This window comes from Ursus arctos, chromosome X (assembly GCF_023065955.2).
Source record: "Ursus arctos isolate Adak ecotype North America chromosome X, UrsArc2.0, whole genome shotgun sequence".
NCBI lineage: Eukaryota > Metazoa > Chordata > Mammalia > Carnivora > Ursidae > Ursus > Ursus arctos.
In genome coordinates this window covers 20,293,935-20,299,897 of record NC_079873.1, presented here as the reverse complement: position 1 = coordinate 20,299,897, position 5,963 = coordinate 20,293,935, and the positions used below count along the sequence as shown (strand labels likewise).

At 42.8% G+C, this 5,963-nt stretch overlaps 1 non-coding gene across 1 annotated transcript; it reads left to right on the top strand.

The window, feature by feature from the left end:
* The first annotated feature begins 310 nt into the window (after nucleotides 1-310).
* On the top strand, nucleotides 311-417 carry LOC113242292 (U6 spliceosomal RNA). Its single transcript, XR_003311858.1, has one exon. It is a non-coding gene; the product is annotated as a U6 spliceosomal RNA (small nuclear RNA).
* The last annotated feature ends 5,546 nt before the right edge of the window (nucleotides 418-5,963 follow it).

The following is a 5,963-nucleotide window of genomic DNA, read 5'->3' as shown; positions in this document are numbered from 1 at the left end:
CTTCCTCTCCCACTCCCCCTGCTTGTGTACCCTCTCTCGCTGGCTATCTCTGTCAAATAAATAAATAAATAAATAAATAAATAAATAAAATCTTTTAAAAAAAAAAGTAGGAGTTATAACTTGTATTGTGTTAGAACATAACAAAAATAATTTAAGTCAACACTAGAGACCAAGAGAATTTTTTCCTCTTAAAAAGGTCTATGTATTTCTGAAAACTTCCATAAACGGAGTATATAATTAATTACGTGACAAAAGGAAGTGTAACTTACATTTGAGAGACACTCCATTTCAGTATTAAAAACACAGCCAAGTGCTCGCTTCGGCAGCACATATACTAAAATTGGAATGATACAGAGAAGATTAGCATGGCCCCTGCGCAAGGATGACACGCAAATCCGTGAAGCATTCCATATTTTTGGCGGAGGAATAGGAGACACCTTTCTCAGCCGGTCCCCCGAGTCGCGCTGGATAGGTACCAGACCAGCCTAAACAACCACGGAACCAGCCTGAGACGCAGGAAGACGCATCTGGATCTCTACAAATGAACATCTCCAGCGCTGAGTATTGAGGTACGAAGCAGGGACCCATGAATCCGTGCACAGATATCGGAAGATAAACGGAAGGGGGAGGGAGCCGCCGCGTTCGGGCGCCGGGAAGCGGTAGCCACTTTCCCGGGAGAGCGGGCGGGGCTCGCGGAGGGCACCCGCAAAACAGCAGACTGAGACCGTGAGCCGGGTACGCGCCACCAGGCATCTCGCGGAACACCGGAATCCCGGTGCGCTCACTGGATCCAGACTGAGACCGGGAGCTCCGGAGCGCGCGCAGGGCGGCTGGCGGCTGGCGGCATTAGAAACACAAAGGACAGAGACGCACCGGCCCTGGAAGTGAGGGCTGGGACGCCGGGTGTGGGGCGCACATCCCGGACGCTGCAGGGTTGAGCAGCACCAACAGTAACAGAGTTAAAGTGGCCAGAACATCAGTGGAGAACGGTCCCTGATCCCTCTGTTCTGTGACAGAGGCTGAGATTCGGCCGCTGCTGCTCTGACTCTCAGAAGAGGCACAGCAAACCGCCAGGGAAAGCCGCCAGAGAACAAAAGCCTGGAAATACCGGCTCAGAGAGTGCCCATCCCCACACCCCCTGGCAGGGGACTTGGAGACTCTACCCAAACAGGGTTGCCTGAGTATTGGCGTGGCAGGCCCCTCCCCCAGAAGGCAGGATGAAAAATCAAGAAGCCCACAACCCGGGCGCCTGGGTGGCGCAGTCATTGAGCGCCTGTCTTCGGCTTAGGGTGTGATCCCGGCATTCGGCATTCGGGAAAGGAGTCCCTCATCGGGCTCCTCCGCTGGGAGCCTGCTTCTTCCTCTCCCACTCCCCTGCTTCTGTTCCCTCTCTCGCTGGTTGGCTGCCACATAAATAAATAAAAAAATAAAATCTTTAAAGAAGAAGCCCACATCCCTAAGATCCCTATAAAACAAGGGGCACGGCCTGGGACCCAGTTAATAATTTGGGCCGTGGACAACCCCCAGCCTCTCCTCATCAGAATGACAAGAAGGAGAAGCCCCCCCCCAGCAAAGAAAAGACAGTGAGTCTGTGGTCTCTGCCACAGAAATAATGGATATGGATGTAACCAAAGTATCAGAAATGGAATTCAGAGTAACGATGGTCAAAATGATGAGTAGAATTGAAAAAACTATTAACGAAAAGGTTACTGAGAATATAGAATCCCTAAGGACAGAAATGAGAGCGAATCTGACAGAAATTAAAAATTCTATGAGCCAAATGCAGGCAAAACTAGAGGCTCTGACGGCCAGGGTCACAGAAGCAGAGGAACGGGATAGTGAATTGGAGGATGGGTTAATAGAGGAAAAAACCAAAATAGAAGCTGCTCTTAAAAAAATCCAAGCCCACGAATGTAGGTTACGGGAGATTACTGACTCAATGAAACGATCCAATGTTAGAATCATCGGCATCCCCGAGGGGGTGGAGAAAAACAGAGGTCTAGAAGAGATTTGAACAAATTGTAGCTGAAAACTTCCCTAATCTAGCAAGGGAAACAAACATTCGTGTCCAAGAGGCAGAGAGGACCCCTCCCAAGCTCAACCACGACAAACCTACGCCACGTCACGTCATAGTACAATTCGCAAATATTAGATCCAAGGATACAGTATTGAAAGTGGCCAGGGCAAAGAAATTTCTCACGTATCAAGGCAAAGGCATCAGAATTACGTCAGACCTGTCTACACAGACCTGGAATGAGAGAAAGGGCTGGGGAGCATATTTAAAGCTCTTTCAGAGAAAAACATGCAGCCAAGGATCCTTTATCCAGCAAGGCTGTCATTCAGAATTGATGGAGAAATAAAGACATTTCAGAATCGCCAGTCACTAACCAATTTCGTAACCACGAAACCAGCCCTACAGGAGATATTACGGGGGGTTCTATAAAAGTAAAAAGGCCCCAAGAGTGATACAAAACAGAAAGTCACAGCCAATACAAACAAAGACTTTACTGGCAACATGGCATCATTAAAATCATATCTCTCAGTACTCAGTCTTAATGTAAATGGTTTAAATTCTTGCTTTAACGCCACAGGGTTGCAGATTGGATAAAAAGAAATGACCCATCCATTTGCTGTCTACAAGAGACTCATTTCGAACCCAAAGATGCATTCAGACTGACAGTAAGGGGATGGAGTACCATCTTTCACACAAATGGACCTCAAAAGAAAGCTGGGGTAGCAATTCTCATATCAGATAAATTGGATTTTAAACTACAGACTATAGTTAGAGATGCAGAAGGGCACTATATTATTCTTAAAGGAAGTATTCAACAATTGGATATGACAATTATGAATATATATGCCCCCAACAGGGGAGCAGTAAGATACACAAGCCAACTCTTAACCAGAATAAAGAGACATATAAATAAAAATAAAAATACATTAATAGTAGGGGACCTCAACACTACACTATCAGAAATAGACAGAACACCCTGGCAAAAACTAAGCAAAGAATCAAAGGCTTTGAATGCCATACTCGACGAGTTGGACCTCATAGATATATATAGAACACTACACCCCAGAACCAAAGAATACTCATTCTATTCTAATGCCCATGGAACATTCTCAAGAATAGACCATGTTCTGGGACACAAAACAGGTCTCAACCGATACCAAAAGATTGAAATTATCCCCTGCATATTCTCAGACCACAACGCTCTGAAATTGGAACTCAACCACAAGGAAAAATTTGGAAGAAACTCAAACACTTGGAGACTAAGAACCATCCTGCTCAGGAATGACTCGATAAACCAGGAAATCAAAAATCAAATTAAACAATTTATGGAGACCAATGAGAATGAAAATACAACAGTCCAAAACCTATGGGATACTGCAAAGGCAGTCCTAAGGGGGAAATACATAGCCATCCAAGCCTCGATCAAAAGAATAGAAAAATCTAAAATGCAGTTTTTATATTCTCACCTCAAGAAGCTGGAACAGCAACAGAGGGACAGGCCTAATCCACGCACAAGGAAGGAGTTGACCAAAATTAGAGCTGAAATCAGTCAATCAGAAACCAGAAGTACAGTAGAGCAGATCAACAGGACTAGAAGCTGGTTCTTTGAGAGAATCAATAAAATAGACCACTGGCAAGACTTATCCAAAAGAAAAGAGAAAGGACCCAGATTATTAAAAATATGAATGAAAAAGGAGAGGTCACGACGAACACCATTGAAATTGGAAGGATTATTAGAAATTTTTATCAACAGCTATATGCCAATAAACTAAGCAATCTGGAAGAGATGGAATCCTTCCTGGAAACCTATAAACTACCAAGATTGAAACAGGAAGAAATTGATTTCCTAAACAGGCCAATTAATTATGAAGAAATTGAGTCAGTGATAAACAACCTTCCAAATAACAAAACTCCAGGCCTGGACGGTTTTCCTGGGGAATTCTACCAAACATTCAAAGAAGAAATAATACCTATTCTCCTAAAGCTATTTCAAAAAATAGAAACAGAAGGAAAGCTACCAAACTCATTCTATGAGGCCAATATTACCTTGATCCCCAAACCAGGCAAAGACCCCCTCAAAAAGGAGAATTACAGACCGATCTCCCTAATGAATATGGACGCCAAAATCCTCAACAAGATCCTTGCTAATAGAATCCAACAGTACATTAAAAGGATTATCCATCACGATCAAGTGGGATTCATACCTGGGATGCAAGCGTGGTTCAATATTCGCAAATCAATCAGCGTGATACATCATATCAACAAGAAAAGACTCAGGAACCATATGATCCTCTCAATCGATGCCGAAAAAGCATTTGACAAAATACAGCATCCTTTCCTGATTAAAACCCTTCAGAGTGTAGGGATAGAGGGTACATTTCTCAATCTCATAAAAGCCATCTATGAAAAGCCTACTGCAAATATTATTCTCAATGGGGAAAAGCTGGAAGCCTTTCCCTTAAGATCAGGAACTCGACAAGGATGCCCACTCTCGCCACTATTATTCAACATAGTACTAGAAGTCCTTGCAACAGCAATCAGACGACAAAAGGGGATCAAAGGTATTCAAATCGGCAAAGAAGTCAAACTGTCTCTCTTCGGAGATGACATGATACTCTATATGGAAAACCCAAAAGAAGCCACTCCCAAACTATTAGAAGTTATAGAGCAATTCAGTAACGTGGCGGGATACAAAATAAATGCTCAGAAATCAGTTGCATTTCTATACACGAATAATGAGACCGAAGAAAGAGAAATTAGGGAATCCATCCCATTTACAATAGCACCAAAAACCATACGTTACCTTGGAATTAACTTAACCAGAGACATAAAGGACCTATATTCTAGAAACTATAAATCACTCTTGAAAGACGTTGAGGAAGACATAAAAAGATGGAAAGATATTCCATGCTCATGGATCGGAAGAATTAACATAGTTAAAATGTCCATGCTACCCAGAGCAATCTACACTTTCCATGCTATCCCGATCAAAATACCAATGACATTTTTCAAAGAACTGGAACAAATAGTCCTTAAATTTGTATGGAAACAGAAAAGGCCCCGAATCTCCAAGGAACTGTTGAAAAGGAAAAACAAAGCTGGGGGCATCACAATGCCGGATTTCGAGCTGTACTACAAAGCTGTGATCACAAAGACAGCATGGTACTGGCACAAAAACAGACACATAGACCAAGGGAACAGAATAGAGAACCCAGAAATGGACCCTCGGCTCTTTGGGCAACTAATATTTGATAAAGCAGAAAAAAACATCCAGTGGGGAAAAGACAGTCTCTTCAATAAATGGTGCTGGGAAAATTGGACAGCTACATGCAAAAGAATGAAACTTGACCACTCTCTCACACCATACACAAAGATAAACTCCAAATGGATGAAAGACCTCGATGTGAGACAGGAATCCATCAAAATTCTAGAGGAGAAGATAGGCAGCAACCTCTACGACATCGGCCAAAGCAACCTTTTTCATGACACATCCCCAAAGGCAAGAGAAACAAAAGATAAAATGAATTTATGGGACTTCATCAAGATTAAAAGTTTCTGCACAGCCAAGGAAACAGTCAGAAAAACTAAGAGGCAGCCCATGGAATGGGAGAAGATATTTGCAAATGACACTACAGATAAAGGACTGGTATCCAAGATCTACAAAGAACTTCTCAAACTCAATACACGAGAAACAAATAAACAAATCAAAAAATGGGCAGAAGATATGAACAGACACTTTTCCAATGAAGACATACAAATGGCTAACAGACACATGAAAAAATGTTCAAAATCATTAGCCATCAAGGAAATTCAAATCAAAACCACACTGAGATACCACCTTACGCCAGTTAGAATGGCAAAAATAGACAAGGCAAGAGACAACAATTGTTGGAGAGCATGTGGAGAAAGGGGATCCCTCCTACATTGTTGGTGGGAATGCAAGTTGGTA